At 37.1% G+C, this 17338-nt stretch overlaps 1 long non-coding RNA gene across 1 annotated transcript; it reads right to left on the bottom strand.

The window, feature by feature from the left end:
- Positions 1–3811: 3811 nt before the first annotated feature.
- LOC122135408 lies at positions 3812–10561 on the bottom strand. The gene is made up of 6 exons (XR_006153505.1): positions 10505–10561; positions 9090–9368; positions 6791–6823; positions 6497–6686; positions 5595–5742; positions 3812–4639 (listed from the first exon to the last, which is right to left on the bottom strand). It is a non-coding gene; the product is annotated as an uncharacterized LOC122135408 (long non-coding RNA).
- Between the last annotated feature and the right edge of the window lie 6777 nt (positions 10562–17338).

Below are 17338 nucleotides of genomic sequence, written 5' to 3'. Positions count from 1 at the left end.
TTACTGTGGCTGAGGATAATGATGCATCACTGTTTCCACTCAGTGGGCCATTAACCACCCATCCCAGCACTGTCCTAATAGCGTACGGGCCATTCTGGCTGCTATTAATGACCTCCCAGGGTTCTAATACCTTGGGTGCGTTAGTTCCAATTAACAGGTCAACATCTGCCTTCACACTTGGGATGCGCACACTTGATAGATGAGGCCACTTAGCCAGATCCTCCGACCGGATCATATTATCCACAGTGACTGGCATTTTTTTCTGTGTAAATACTTCAGGAAGGCTATAATAATTATTACCGTCCAAATTAGACACCTCCAGACCTGACAAAGAGAATGCTGAAACGACCCTTTCTTGCCCCATTGTGCGCAACATGAGACTTGTTGCTTTGCCTGTGATGTTCAACTTCCGCATCAGGTGTTCAGAGCAGAATGTGGCTGAACTTCCTGGATCTAAAAAAGCATAGGTTGTAATTACATGGCTTCCCTTCGCCGACTTCACCTTAACAGGAAGGATGGCTAACACACTCTGGTCCTTACCGGCCCCTATATGTCCGCATGTTTGAGGAGAGGACTGTTGCTGGCCAGGTGAAGCTGTTAACTGTTCCTGAGTCAATTGTCTTTTAATATGTAGCACAGTAGGGTGAGATTGTCCACAGATTTTACATGCCAAGCGAGCCTCACAGTCCCTGCTCATGTGACCGGCGCGTAGACATGCAAAACAAACTCCCTTTTGTCTCAGGAAGAGGATCTTCTCCTTGTGCATTTTACCTTTAAACTGCTTGCACTCCTCCACAAGGTGGCGACGATCACACCAAAGGCACTTAGCTTCTTCAGTGTGCTCTATACCCAACGGCTGCTCCTTTACGTCCTCAAACAACTCTTCAGTCACAGCAGCAGCAACAATGTTACCCCTTACATAGCTCCTGGGCTGTGAATTAAACCTTGAAGAAGGCTTTGGTAGTGAGGAAGTATGTGGATCCTGTATGTCGCCAAACAGAGGGTCCGAAAGGATTTTGACACGGCGTTCAATAAATTGGACCAAGTCATTAATGTGGGCTCGGTCATGAGACCTTTCCATGATGTCATGAGCTGTAGTTCTCCATTGCTCTCTCATCTTATATGGCAGCTTGGAGATAATGGTCCTCATATTGACCGGCATGTCCAGTTCCTGCACATAATGAAGCTCCCCCATTACATTGCAGCAGCCACGTAAAAACAAGGAATAGTCTTGCAGTGCTCTCAAATCCTCAGCCTTAACCACTTGCCAGGCCAATGCCCTTTTCATATAAGCTATGGCGACCTTATATGGATTGCCAAAGTGTTCCTGCAGAAGACCTTTCGCCACTTTGTAGCCCTGGTCAGGCGCCATATGCTGACAGCTACGCACTAACTCTTGTGGCTGTCCTCTGGTGAACTGCTCTAAATAATAAAGACAGTCTGCACTTCCAGCTTTGCTTTCCACACCTTGTTCAAAGGCTCTAGTGAACGGTCTGAATTGGAGAGGGTCCCCATCAAACACAGGAACCTCTCTTAATGGCAGAGATGAGATATGATGTTGGCGAACCAGGGTAGCGGTAATGTCATTTTGTCTTTGTAAAATGGCCAGTAGATCTAGGGAATGAGTTCCATTGGCTGGCTGGTCCGTGAAAAACCTTTGCTGTTCGTGTTGTTGCACGGTTGTCACCTGCTGCTGATACTCAGCTGGTTCCAATGTTCCTTGCTGTAGCTCACGTGGATCGTACTGATGTTTAGAGGCCTCCTTACACCACAGCTCAGTTTGCCTTTTGAGCACCTCTGGTGACAGCGGGTTGTTAGGTGGTAACGGTCCTTTTGCGGAGATATGTTGTGCTAGCTTTGATAATCGAGGTTGAAATTCCTTTGTTGTAGGATTTAGGACACTTCTTGATTGCATTTTCCTTTTTTTCCTTTTCCACATAGGAATTCATACCATTTGAGGATACTGCTGAACAACCTTTCTGATCGGCGGCCTGTAACACAGACAACTTAGCAGCAGATGCCGCCAACTCTGCATCTACATCAAGCTGCTCCCTTCTCCTCCTCAGTTTCTGTTCCTGCTCCTCAAGGGCATGTCTTTCCTTCAAAGCTGCAGCTCTAGCCACAAGTGCAGCTCTCTCAGCCTCAGCCTTTATCCTAGCTGAGGAAGTGCTGGATCTTCCACTGCTAACAGTTTTATGTGACCGTTCGCTGCTGATATTAGACACGCTGTCGTTTTGATTGACACCATCCCCACCCTTGCCATTTTCATGCACAGCTTTAAAACCCACATTTGCTTTAGGCCTCCCATGACCATTTACATTTAAACCAGCATCAAACATTTCAGGTGACACAGTTGACAAAGCAACATTACCCTTTTTAGAACACCTTGCAACAAAGCCCTTTGTTTCAGACATGACATCATTATTAGCTATCATCTTTGCTTTAAACCACACTTCATGTTTTTCCTTTTCATCAACAGGCAATAAACTCAACAAAGACTCATGAATACGCTTTGCATCATTACATGTTTCTATCAATTCCTTCAAAGCATTTTGTAACTGTGGTTTTTTTGATTTTTTAAATCTTGCATTGATTTTCTAATTATGCTGGCGTTATCCAATTTAGACTTTCTATCTGCTTGCAACGTAATTAGTTTATCAACAAGCAATTCTGCACGTTTAGAATCCTTGTGATCACCAACATTAACACTGCTGGGTTTACTAACAGCTTGCATTGCAGTCTGTTCAATCGCGGGAGATTGTTTATCCATATTAAACAATCGATCAAACGATTCGCTTCTAAGTCCTTAGGTCTAACGCAAAGTTCACAAAGTCATGAAAAGTCTCCGGTCAATCTGCCGGTATTTATCACGTGTGTTTGTTTGTTTTGTTTTTTTTTTTGTTTGTTTTTTATACCCGGGTATATGTGTGCACACAATTTAAAATGGCCATTAAGGATGGTAGCGCTACAAATACCTCTTTCGTTGGGCGCCGTGCCGTCATCAGATGGTCCCTCGTAACGTTACTCCGTGGTCTGATTTCGGTATCAAACCAACTCCCTGTCACCAAAAAGCCCACGTAATATCCAAACAATAATCCACAAGAAAACCGACGGCTCTTCGACTGCTCTCAATTCCATGCATGCATGCCGAAGACTCCGACGCTTGTAAACAAAGTCCGAACTGATGCGGGGTTTTTGACTAATGTTAAGGAGTTCGCTTTGGTTCCGAACTACTTAGATGTCTGAGCCCGGAGAAGCCGTGATTGACACACTTTGTTACTATGCTCACTTGATTGCCCTGTGCTAAACCAAAAACGTATAGACGAATGTTGACGTTGAAATCCAAAGTGGTCCATTTATTTTAATACAGCATTGTCCATAGCAGTTTCCATCAGTGTAACAATACAAAGCGCCGCGCGCAAGCGGCCAAAAACCCTTTGCCCTTCCGGGTCAAACACCTGTAGACAACATTGTATCTGCTGCCTTTATACCTAACAACAAAATAAAAAAGCGGCATTTGGCTCTAACACCTTGTTTAATATAAGAGTTGCTGCTCTATTTTAACCAACTTACTACAATCATATTAAAACATAATTGTAACCATCTGTTTCCATTCTGTGTGCAACAGAAGGACTTGCTTTTTAAAGTGGTCTACTACACACTCTATTGGTTCTTGTACAGATTGCAGGCACACAGCTGTAGAATTTTTTAATTTTTTAATATAGAATGTAAAATGATATTAGATACTACATTGCTGACAAATTATTCTCACTGGTCATAGGATTACAGAAGCAAATGATGTACAAATAAGATTAAAGTTTACATATGAATCCTCACTGAAACAGCTGTTCCAGAATACTAGGAACAACTTACATCACTATATTTAGTTTGATTTCTTAAAACCATCTAACAAGCTTCATTTAATGATAATAACAGTTGTTAACCCTGAAAGCCTTCATTTAAGTGAGGCTAATTATGAAATGTTGAGGCTAAAAGGTGATTAGTGTAATTATTTACCATAGTAATATAATGTTGCATTAGAGCTTGTAAATGTTAAACATTTATTGACCTTAACATCAGACTGACATCAAAACTCTGTCAAAAGCTCGTTTAAGATACATTCAAATGTTAATACTCTACAATATCTCTGCCATAACTGCGATCTACATTTACAGGCATGAGTTCTGACCAAAGTTTTTAAAACAGTTTTAAATATCCTATTTCATACAATATTTATATTCATAAATATTCAAATAAATATTTCATACAATGTACTTATATATTCTTACTACATGTGTTGTAATAGTTACCTGAAACCTGAGAAACCTGTGTTGGAATTAGCATAGTGTGAAATGAAGTTCAGACACATTCCTTTGTCTTATACCCATTAGATCCCGTTAAAATCAAGGACCAAGAGGGACCAGGGTTTGGAGCTATAGAGAAAGATTTAAAGAGGGTGTTATTGCACTGATATTAGTTATTGACAATAGGTAGTCATCTGGGATATTATCTATTGAATTGTTTGAATCTAGATCACAGGCGCCTGTAGAAAGACAAGACGTTGTTGCAGTTTGGGCAGCGATGCTCCACATCTTTACACGAATCCATCCAGAAAGGTGCTAGACAACAGGGCCAGCACCTGCAAAACAGACATGAGAATCAGTCGATCACTGTCTGTCCTGCTGACTTTCACTAACTGCTTCCATTCATCTAGAACTCTGTGTTCTTAGGGTCTGCTTGCAGTATTGCAAGACAAAAGGATATGATTTGCATAACTTTTTATGTACATTTACATGTCCCATTGAAACTCTCAACAAGCCTACACTGCAAAAAAAAAAAAAAAGAAGAAAAAAAAATTGGCGTAGAAGCAATTTTAACTCACTAGTGAAATCTACAATTAATTAACAAAGAAGCGGCGAGTAACAAATTGAATTAAACGTGAAATTTTGAACTAGAAATACTTAACATTTTATTGTTAAAAGGTATTCCAATAATCTTTGTTTTATTTAGCCTTAAACGAAATCAGTTTTATGCTGTATTTTGTCTAAAAAAAGGGTGACAAATGGCAAATTTACACTGCAAAGGTGACACAGAAGCGCTTCTGAAGTGGCATTTAGGTTTATTTACACAGACTGTTAAATGCTGCTCAGAGGAGGCATAAATTAATTTACACAGCAATCACAACTTTATACTTTGATACTAAGGGTTAAGGCGAGTCAGAGCTGACATAATTCAGTCTAGCTTTTATACAACATTGAATCTTTACACTGGATTTTAACTTGGCTGTGTAAAGACACCTAAGACTTTTAAAAATAAAGGTTCTGACTTCCAAAAGGGTGTCTTCACCGTGATGCCATATAAGAACCATTCTTGGTTCCTGAAAGAACCTTTCAGTGAACAGCTCTTAAAAGAACCTTTTATTTTAAAACATTTAAAGAACTTTTTTTCCACTATAAAGAACCTTTTGTGCAATGAAAAGGTTCCATGGATGTTAAAGCTTCTTCATGGAACAATTGATGCTAATAAAGATCTTCTGTTTTCAAGAATGTGTAGTAAGATCTATGAAATTATCAAAGTGTAAAGAGGAATTTTACCCGATGAGGGCAAGGCAGCCACAGGCCAGCCAGGCCATGAGTCCAGAGTAGTGATCTGTTATAGTGATGACCTGGTGCTTACAGTGAGGGCACATGGTTTGAGCGGGTAAATCACGCAGACTGGGGAGCATCACTGTGGTTGTTACAGCTGTAATGCACATAAACACAATGCATGATCCAGATAAAAAGAATAGCTGATTTTCTTTCTTTATATGTCATTATTTGAACATCAGGCAGAGAAATGGCTTTTGGAAGATTGAGATATAAAGTTGAATTCCTCATATAACAAATGGAGTGTAGTATTAGTATTAAAGGGTTAGTTCCCACCGAAATGAACATTCTGGCATCATTTACTTGTTGTTCCAAACACATAAGACTTGTATCTTAAAAACACAAAGTAATAACAAAACATGTAAACAAAAAGAGGTAAACAAAACATAATCCAAAAAATAAAAAAAAAATAAAAATGTGAATGGAGTGGTTTAATCCAAGTCTTGGGAAGAGATACAATCACTTCATAATTCAAAAAGGATATAAATAAAAACTTAAGTTATATCTGTTCATCAAATAAAGAAAAGCATATCTATTCACAACACTGGGATTAAACTGCTTGATTCATATCGATTTGTCATATCTTCTTTGTCAGATCTTCTAAGCTTTAGTTTCCTGGACATTCAGTGAAGAAACACACACACACATACACATACATATATATATATATATATATATATATATATATATATATATATATATATATATATATATATATATATATATATAAACAAATGTTATATGGGTTTAGAACAACACAAGAATGAGTAAATTATACCAGAAATGTCATTTTTTGTTGTTTTTGAAGCTTGCCTACTGAGTGAGCTCAATAGTGGAAAATTGTAACTTACTGGTAGTCTTAGGATACATCCCAGGGTTTGGAGCTATAGAGAAAGATTTATAAAGGGTGTTATTGCACTGATATTAGATACTGACAATAGATAGTCGTTTGGGGTATTATCTACTGAAATAACTGTCTGAGATTGATAGTTATAAACTGTAACGTACTGTTAGCTTGAGGGTACATCCCAGGGTTTGGACCTTTAGAAAAACATTTATAAAGATTGTCATTGCACTGATACCAGTGATTGACTATAAAAAAGTATTCATTAGGAGCTTTTCTACTGTTTGAAACCGCAACTTACTGTTAACCTGAGGATATATCCCTTGATTTGGAGCTTTAGAAAAAGATTTTGAAACAGTAAAAGTTGTCACTGACAGTACATAAAATTAGTTTTCCTTCATTTTATCAACAATAAACCTAATTTGTCAAAATATCATCTGATCAAAATGCTATTTTAAATTACAGGGTAATTTGTGAAAAGACATGATTATAACAATCATAGAAAACAATGAAGCCATACATATTGTTCTCACTAGAGATATATTACCCATCAACATACTGTTTGAGGGTAGGAGTAGAAAGAAGAAAAAGATGCCAGATCCTATTCAGATCCTAAAAGCTATCTCCTCAACAAGTGCCAACATTTCAAACATTACAAAGCTGTTTTTAGATTTAGTGGTAACTAGTCTTTAACACCAGTAGAGCATGAAGGTTCACATTTGTGTGTTTGATATGATCAAGCGATGGCTCAAGTGCTTGCTTTTAGGAATTTAATGGCCACGCCTTCTCATGAATAATAATGAGTTACCACAGTGTGTTATTTGTGTGTTTAAATTCAGTTCAGATTTATTATGTATACAATTGGCTTTTATTCACAGACACCACTGATTATTTTCTTCTCAATAAGGGGACATGGTTTTATTAGTATTATTTTAATGTGTGTACATAAATATTCAATAATATGTCTAATGTATTCAATATTTGGTAAAAACATAGCATGATGAGACATTTACAAGCAAATTCTTGTCAGCTGGTCATTTTTTGACCTGAAACACCACAAGTGTAACCTCAAAAAGGTTAAAAAATATACAAACCCGATTCCAAAAAAGTTGGGACACTGTGCAAATTGTGAGTAAAAAAGGAATGGAATAATTTACAAATCTCATAAACTTATATTTTATTCACAATAGAATATAGATAACATGTCAAATGTTGAAAGTGAGACATTTTGAAATGTCTTGCCAAATAGTGGCTCATTTTGGATTTCATGAGAGCTACACATTCCAAAAAAGTTGGGACAGGTAGCAATAAGAGGCCGGAAAAGTTAAATGTACACATAAGGAACAGCTGGAGGACCAATTTGCAACTTATTAGGTCAATTGGAAACATGATTGGGTATAAAAAGAGCCTCTCAGAGTGGCAGTGTCTCTCAGAAGTCAAGATGGGCAGAGGATCACCAATTCCCCCAATGCTGCGGCCAAAAATAGTGGAGCAATATCAGAAAAGAGTTTCTCAGAGAAAAATTGCAAAGAGTTTGAAGTTATCATCATCTACAGTGCATAATATCATTCAAAGATTCAGAGAATCTGGAACAATCTCTGTGCGTAAGGGTCAAGGCCGGAAAACCATACTGGATGCCCGTGATCTTTCGGGCTCTTAGACGGCACTGCATCACATACAGGAATGCTACTGTAATGGAAATCACAACATGGGTTCAGGAATACTTCCAGAAAACATTGTCGGTGAACACAATCCACCGTGCCATTCGCCGTTGCCGACTAAAACTCTATAGGTCAAAAAAGAAGCCATATCTAAGCGTGAGTGCGTGTGGCATGAGTGCGTGTGGCATGGGCAGCTTACACATCTGGAAAGGCACCATCAATGCTGAAAGGTATATCCAAGTTCTAGAACAACATATGCTCCCATCCAGACGTCGTCTCTTTCAGGGAACACCTTGCATTTTCCAACATGACAATGCCAGACCACATACTGCATCAATTACAACATCATGGCTGCATAGAAGAAGGATCCGGGTACTGAAATGGCCAGCCTGCAGTCCAGATCTTTCACCCATAGAAAACATCTGGTGCATCATAAAGAGGAAGATGCGACAAAGAAGACCTAAGACAGCTGAGCAACTAGAAGCCTGTATTAGACAAGAATGGGACAACATTCTTATTCCTAAACTTGAGCAACTTGTCTCCTCAGTCCCCAGACGTTTGCAGACTGTGATAAAAAGAAGAGGGGATGCCACACAGTGGTAAACATGGCCTTGTCCCAACTTTTTTGAGATGTGTTGATGCCATAAAATTTAAAATCAACTTATTTTTCCCTTTTATACATTTTCTCAGTTTAAACATTTGATATGTCATCTACGTTGTATTCTGAATAAAATATTGAAATTTGAAACTTCCACATTGCATTTTGTTTTTATTCACAATCTGTACAGTGTCCTGTACAGTGTGTTTTTTGGAATCGGGTTTGTAGTTTTTGGGGAGAAGCTGTTATATCCTCCTATTAAAAATCATCTCTGGGTCAGAGTGACTGCAGTACAACATGAGGGGTTATGAAATGTACCAAGTTTATCGAAAGAAACATACCTCCCTGAAAGTTTGGATTAACTCCCGGCTCTGGGTATGAGGTGTATCCCATATAAATATTGGGATATGGAGATGAATTGTATCCTTGGTTGTGGGTCATTTCTTTTCCTATGTAATCTGCTGGATGGCCTGGGTAGGGTGGAGCAGATTCAAGAGCTTCAGTGGCTTTCAAAGCCTCTATATCCTCCATATCCTCCATATCCGACAGATATTCCACCGTTTCCAAATCATCCAAATCAGCTTCTCCGGCCTTATCCATATTCTTAGTTCCTTAAAAAACTTAACAGAAACACACAGAGAATGAGGCTCAATGTCGCTTTAGGTGTGTGAACTACTTGAGTCCCAATGCAAATGCCAGCAAAAACATGTTGACAAGACTTATTCAAATCTCTACAGTCCATCCAAATGTCGTTCCGACATGGAAATGCTCTGTTTGTGAAGTATTTTGCACTGATTTTCCTTTTGGTCATGGAAACAGACCTTCATTTTCCACCGCATCATCAAGACCAGGAAACTGAAGACATATGATGTATAGCTTGTAAAAACCAAGCCGAAGAGCTTCCCTCTTCCATTTGAAAATCAAATTGAGTTATTTCGGAACACAGAATTTTCACTTTGTTTAGATTTACAATTATGAAAGGTTGTTGAGTCCCTGATAGCAAAACTATTATACGTATAATACTTCCTCTCCTTACAAATGCTATGAAATGCATCATATTTTGTGAAAATGTGTGATGCACTAAAGAGATTTCTGGAATCAGCACCCCCAAATTAGTAAGAAACTAATTTAAGAAACAAGTATATTTATTTATAAACTAATATTTTTGTTGTTTTTGTTGTTGTAAACTACAGTGAACTACTTCATGAAAACAATAACAGAATGAAAACAATGAGTCAATGCAATAACTGATTTTCTATTTAGTGTCAGGCAGGAAAGCTACAAAATTACTAATTACAAATCTGTTTTTTTATGGATTAACAATTCAGGAACAGTGTTGCCTTACAGACTTTGATTCTCATGCTTTAAAGTCCAAAAACTCTTGGTCATCAGATTATATCTTACTGCCTTGGCTCAAAACCACCAAAGTTTCCACAGATCTCTCTTCTGAAGCTTCATCTTTATCTCTCTCTCAATGATTAAATTTCGTCCCCTTGGAATTATAAGGTTCTATCTGCATTCCGAGTAGTTTTGAGATATTGAGCTTCTAAGTTTTTATGTTCCATTCGACTGTGTAGATAGAACCGTATTGTTTTTTAAATAAAAAGTCCCATAATGTACACAACATTAAAAAATCTATCACATAATGTAAATACATTGACACAGAATAAGAATATGTGAATAACTCAATTTTGACAAAAATGTCAGATAGAACCTTATAATTCCAAGGGGACGATTTGCTTCCTGATCAACTTACCTAGGAATGCGAGATCAGTGAGATTTGAGGCTGGATGTTGTATTTCCTCGGAAACCAGATGAAACTGAGTTCAGGAATAGAAGAAATGGGTGTGTATGAGTTCTGGAGGAGAAAAGGGGAGGAGATTTTAAACCGAATTTAAACCAAATATGCTTCTGGTGATGACTTCAACCTCTGAGATTATTTTTTGGTGCCTGAAAAGTCTAATTCAATCAGTCAGACTTGTTTTAGGTTGACAGTGTTGAAACACATATAGTAGTGAACTTTATCCATGACTTCATAGTGTGTGTCATCTGCTTTTGGCTTGTTTGTTGTTTATTTTGTGCTTCATCTGTACTGCACACCACTGGCTTTTGTTAAATTGGCTATAAATGATCTTCTTGTGTTCTGGGGTTGGGTTTTCATGCTTATATGCATTAGTTTGGTTTTCTTGAGCTTTGTCGTGCCATTAGATTTGCTGCGTGCAAGAGTTGTTTGAATATCTTTGCATTCACAAACTGGTTGATGACAGAATTACTAAAAGAAGTGATCTTACAGTGATCTTACAAACATATACTGTCATATAATATGTAATATAAACATAGAATTTTTTTATAGCCTTTATATTAGTATGGCTATTTTCACACTTGTGTGCCTTTATGTCTAGATAGATAGATAGATAGACCAATCCTGCACAAAGCTACCTTGCTTCATTCTACATACATTAATAAATTATTAGCTCATCCATGAACATGATTTCTGCCCGAGTCCCATCGGATTGCATCAGCTGTTGGGATGAAGACCACAACTCCCATGAGTCACAGCTTCATCAAACTACGCCTTTGTTTGTTTGTTTTGAATATGTATTGAAATTTCATATTGTGCTTTTAACATTTCTCTGTTTAAATTTGCCATTGTCCTAGTGTAGACAGACTTTAGCTGATGTGGCGTGGCGCCACAGACAACTTTCACATCGCCGCATCAGCTAAAGTCTTTCTACACTGGACGCGACAAAGCGACCATTGAAAATCATTTGAAATTTGTGTCAGCACATCATTTACATTTATGCATTCAGCGACTTACAGTGTATTCAGGCTATTTTTTTATTTTTCTATTTTTTTTGTTTGTTTTTTACCAGTAGTCTACCTGTGTTCCCTGGGAATTGAACCCACAACCTTTTGCACTGCTAACACAATGCTGTACCACAGCCACAGGAACACAGTTTACCTTACATTATAAATAGAACGTGGCAGCAGTTTGAGTGTCAGGGATTTGTGGTGTCACTCCGCTTCGCATCCAGTGTAGACAGCATCACTGGCTGCATTTATAACTGGCATTAACATGCAACCTGTATCCGGATGCTGTCCACATACACATTGAAAAGTGTAAACACACACTTCTGATCGGAATGTTATCCGATCAGCGTGTCCTGGTCCAGAGGTAGTCGAGGATGCATTGTGATTGGATCTCAGAGTAATGTAAACGCAATCCAGCCATTGAGTCTGCATTCGCAGGTTTATATCACGCAAAACGCCACCCCCTCTCTTGCGTACTGGCAAAAAAAAAAAAAAAAAAAAAAGATGGAGAACACCTATGTGTAAATTGACAAAAAAAAAAACCCCCCCAAAAAAAACAAAAAAAGACAAAAAGATGATTGAGGTTAATAATCAATACTCTACCCAGATCTACCCATCAATGTAGATTGTGCTCTTCCACAGTAGCTATATTTTCTGAAATAGTCATACAGAGCCATCCAATCTGCACACAGAAGTTTTCAACATATCTTTTATATTCATTGAAAGGTGAAAATTCTTCATATTCATATTCAAAAGTAAATTTACAAGTACAACATATGTAAACCTTGGTCAAAGTGACATACAGTAGTATAAAAGCAGAACTGTACCTCGATGAAAGGACACCACTGGTAAGGAGCACTAATGCAGATAACATAAAGATTATCCATGAGATATTAGCAAGTAAATTGAACCTGAAAAAGATTGGGATGTTTTCATTTAATAAATTGATCAAAACCAAGTAAAGTAAGATTTCTGAACATTAAAGCAGAAACTCCTATTATGACCCCAAATCAGAAAAAAGTTGGGGTGTTTCGTAAAAGGCAATAAAAAAATCTATAGTCTGTGATTTGTTAATTCTCTTTAACATTTATTTAGTTGAATAAAGTACAAAGAAAAGATTTCCAATGTTCTCACTTGCCAAATAAATTGTATTCTGTAAATGTAAACAATTTTTGATCTTGATGGCTGCAACATACTCCAAAAAAGTTGGGGCAGAGGTGTGTTTAACACTGTGTAACATCAACTTTCCATTTAATTACAATGCTTAATCATTTTGCAAGCAAATTTTTTGGCCAACCTCACTTGATATAAGACTTAAGCTTCTCAACAGTTCTTGGTCATCGTTATTTACAAATCCTTTCCTGAGGCCTAGTGGGGCAGTAAAGTTTTCATTGTACACACACCTCAGAATCTCTGTTACTGTTTAAATTTAGCTGGAAAGCCACCAAAAGGCTATTTAGTTTTACTTAGCCTACCTAACCCCTTATATAGGCAGGCAACATGCCCTGCTATAGGCCAACATGTGACACTAAACAAATTATCCCTTTAAATAAACTGCTATTGTATCCTTTTGGGATGGCCTTACATTAATGCACCACTAGATGGCACTCAAGCCTCTTGAGTTTAGATATACACTGTACATAGGGAGTAAGTGAGAAGAGTAAGAAAGAGTAAGAAACAGTAACACACTTTTAATGTAGAGTGAAACTTTTACTCTAAGATCATCTAATAATTGTGTGCAGTTTCAGGTTGCTCTTTTTACAGATGCCTTTCAGATTTTGTTTTTCTTCATGATGTTTTTCCATGATGTACTTCCAAACAAACTGGTTTGTCTGGATAGCTGAAGTTTGCCAATTCAAATACCTTTGTCAGTCACCAGAAGGAAAGTAATACAGGTTTAAACATTACCTTCATGCTCATTATTGCTAGCAAACCTTTGACAGTCCAAAAAAGTATTTATAATTTCAAATGAACATGGACCTGTTTATGTGTATTTTTGTGGCTATAATTCCAGTAATATCTGAAGGTATGTATATTATTTTCTCAGATTATTTTCTTCAAGTTACACAGTATACAAAGCTTATGATTAATTATGTCCCATTTAAATCTCTGCACTAGTATCATTTAAAGTTTTGGAAAAAAATTTACTTAATTTATTTTGCTTATGATATTAATGTTTTATTTTTATTTATTTATTTATTTATTTACTTATTTATTTTGCTATAGAGGCTTCTGCTGAAGTGCTTAAAATGAGTTTGTGCCTACATATGGATTTCTTTAATGTAGTATTTGTACCTGATGGTAATGCAAAAAGCATCATCATGTATCCCACTTCAGTAATGTTTACATTTACATTTACATTTACATATAATCATTTAGCAGACGCTTTTATCCAAAGCGACTTACAAATGAGAACAATAGAAGCAATCAGATCAACAAGAGAACCAACAACAGTATACAAGTGCCACAACAAGTCTCAGTTAGTCTAGTACAGAACCAACGTTGATTTTTTTTTTTTTTTTTTAAAGAATATGCTAGACAAGAAAAGAAAAGGTAAGTGCTAGTATCAGTTGGTTAAGTGCTGGTGAAAAAGATGAGTCTTCTGATGTTTTTTGAAAATGAGTAAAGACTCAGCTGTTCGAGATTGAGATCGGGAGGTCATTCCACCAGCTGCATCAGTTCCAGGAAAAAGTCTGTGAGAGTGATTTTGAACCTCTTTGGGATGGCACCACAAGGCGTTGTTTACTTGCAAAGCGCAAACTTTTGGAGCGCAAACTTCTGGAGTTTAAGATCAATGCATGGTTATAATTAGTAAATATTAAGAGCAGCTTAAACTGAATCTTTCCTGTTTAACTAGTGACGTTCCACATGATTCTGCTTGATGTTTTTAGCTTTCAGGAGCTGATTTAGATTTGTATCCACAGCTCTTATTCTGATGTATTTCTCATTTCATATAGTGGAAGATTTTCAGAATTTCTGCTTCTTGCATAGTGTGCCATTTAGAATGTTAGTGAATTATAATGTTAAAGGGCAAATAATTTCACTACACTCTGACCTTTCACAATTCCAGACCTCTTCATAAATGACCCGAATGTTATGAAAAAATATAGTTCTTGTGCTAGTACTGTAGCTTTACAGAAAATTATTTAATCTATCTCTCTGGTTTGCTGCGATGCCTTCTGTTTTCTCAGGTTATATTTCCTTGTTACATGATTTGACCAGCTTTACAACATTTTTCTTAAAGAAAGTGAAAGTAGATTTAGCATCATATCATGAACTGTTTGCTTGTGAACAACGTCTGACTCTTTCATAATAATATTTTTTTTTTTTTTTGAAGGAGCACCACCATAAATGCTTTTATATGTCACTTATGATCTCAGTAAGTTTGCATCCATATACATTAAAAAGAAACTGTAAAACAAGCTGTCATTTCTCTCTCTGTTTTTCAGCATTCACTGTGCGCAGTCGCTCTGGCCCTCTGGTTGCTCCTCTGGGATCTTCAGTGGTTTTTCAATGAAATCTTAATAAACTATTATCAATAGATGAAATGGAGAAGAACAGACTCAGGGACTCTGGTTCATCTGTATCAAGATGGTGAGAGTCGACCAGAGGTCAAGCAGAGAAAAACAACAGCAGGAATATCATGATAGAGCTCATTTCATTTCTTTACTGATCAGATTCAACATGGAAACTTCTCCCTCCGTCTGGACAATCTGAGAGCTGAAGATGAGGGACGATACACATGTAGAGTTTACAGTCAGCAGGATTCTGGTGAGACTGTGGTTCAGATAAAACATGGTGAGTGAAAGCCATCTAAATTCTGTTGAAAATATAAATGACATTAGATGTATTTTATGTAATGGAATTTAAATCATTTTATTCTCTTAGAGCGTTTGCTAGTATCAGGATCAGATCGGTCTGTATCTGCATATGATGGTGAGGACATCACTCTGAGCTGCTCTGTAGATTCTCACATCACACCTGAGCACATTAAATGTTTCATGGATAAGAACAGATGGAGATATTCTGGTTCTGCTCTACCAAAAAAACAATAAGACTTTACCAGATTCATCAGATGAGCGATACAGAGGCAGAGCTTGAGCTCTTCACTGCTGAGATCCCCAAAGGAAACTCTCTCTCAGAGACTGAAGGAGTGTCAGAAATGAGGATTAAAGGAGTTTTACATGTGTTTAGTGTCTGCTGGAGGACTTTCAGCCAATGCAACTGTGGTGGTACTGGAGCAACTGGGTGAGTCGACCAACAAAACAAATAGTAAACTATGTCTATTTCCACTCAATTTAAATGAACAACCTTGTTGGCAGTGGCAATTTTTTATTAACTCTGCCCACAAATCATTTGAATATACTGCTTTTGACATAGTATGAACAGTATCTATCATATTTTATTTGCATTTTGGTGTATGAGCTGCTATTTTTTTGCTATTTATACTAGTTTAAAAAAGTTTATATTTAAAAAAATTTAAAAAGTAAAGAACCAATATCTTTTAACATTTAAGTAGCTGCTGCTGATAATTTTTAGGAATTAATTTAAAGAATAAATTGCAAACCTCCGATGATTATTTCTCTCTATAAAAACAATGACTAAATACACCGTGTTGATTCAGCGCAGTTATACCTGATGTTTGTGTTTCACAGGTTCTCTTCTTGGCATGTAGCTGTGTTATGTTTTCTGTTTTGCTGCTGGATCTGGAGCTGTGCTTCTGCTCTGCTCTCTGATCTACTGCAGATCAAAAAACACTGGTAGGCCTGTGCTTGGAAGGAAATTGTTCTTATTTTTGTCATTTTTAAATCTCTATGTTTCACTGTAAGTGTTTTATTAATTTAACTGTGATTATTCTGCATCTTCTCTCCAGACACCAGCAGCATAATCTGGAATCTTCAGGTTTCTCTGGTCTTTTGTCCAAACATCTGTATGTTCTTTGCCTTCATGCTTTGGGGCTTTACTGAAGGTGAGTGCAGTAGTTTAGTGTTTCTTAGTTATGTATGTAAATATGTAATATTTTATTAATATAATCTTAATAATATGGTAGATTTTTAATAATGTACAGATTTTTCTCATCCTTGACTCACATGTTGGTGTGTTTTCTTTGTGTGTATTAAGTAATGGTGGGACTCTTCAACACTTTCTCATTTTTTGTCACACAGTTTTTATCATTTATTATCTAAAGTCCATAATTAAATATTCTGTTCCAGGATCTCTGCATGAGACTGTCACCTGCTGTGCTCTTTATATTCTGAGGCCTGTTATGTTGATATGGGCTTTGCGCTATTTGAAGTATCTTCAAGGTATATTAGGATTTTAAGTTTATTAATTTTTTTAAGATATTGATGGCAATATATTAAGGCTTAGCATTACAATATTGTTAGTGATTAATTATATTGCAGTTTTAAATGCAGTAAAGGGTCAAATACTGAAGCACGATGATTTATTATTGTTTTAGTTTTTTCAAACCACTAAGTCAAGTTTATTTTCTGAATATGTTCTTGGCAACAATATTGCATGTGTCAAGAAAGTTGTAGTTCCCTTTCAAGGGAACTTCGAACTGCGTCCCTCTAGGGGTCGCTATGGGGAACGCCTTGTCGTGACCCGTGTCTGAAGCATACATTGAAAAAAACACCAACGAGTTGGGGCCGGCGACAGCCTCTGACTGTCACTACCGGCGCGACTATAAACAGGCACCGGTAGAACAACGTCATTCTCTTCTTCGTCTTCAAAACTGACTTTTTTGTTTGAAGCGTGCATCCGAAAGAACCGGTAA

This window comes from Cyprinus carpio, chromosome A3, assembly GCF_018340385.1.
Source record: "Cyprinus carpio isolate SPL01 chromosome A3, ASM1834038v1, whole genome shotgun sequence".
NCBI classification, from domain to species: Eukaryota; Metazoa; Chordata; class Actinopteri; order Cypriniformes; family Cyprinidae; genus Cyprinus; species Cyprinus carpio.
The sequence above is the reverse complement of the archived record's forward strand: the minus strand, read 5'-3'. Positions and strand labels throughout refer to the sequence as shown.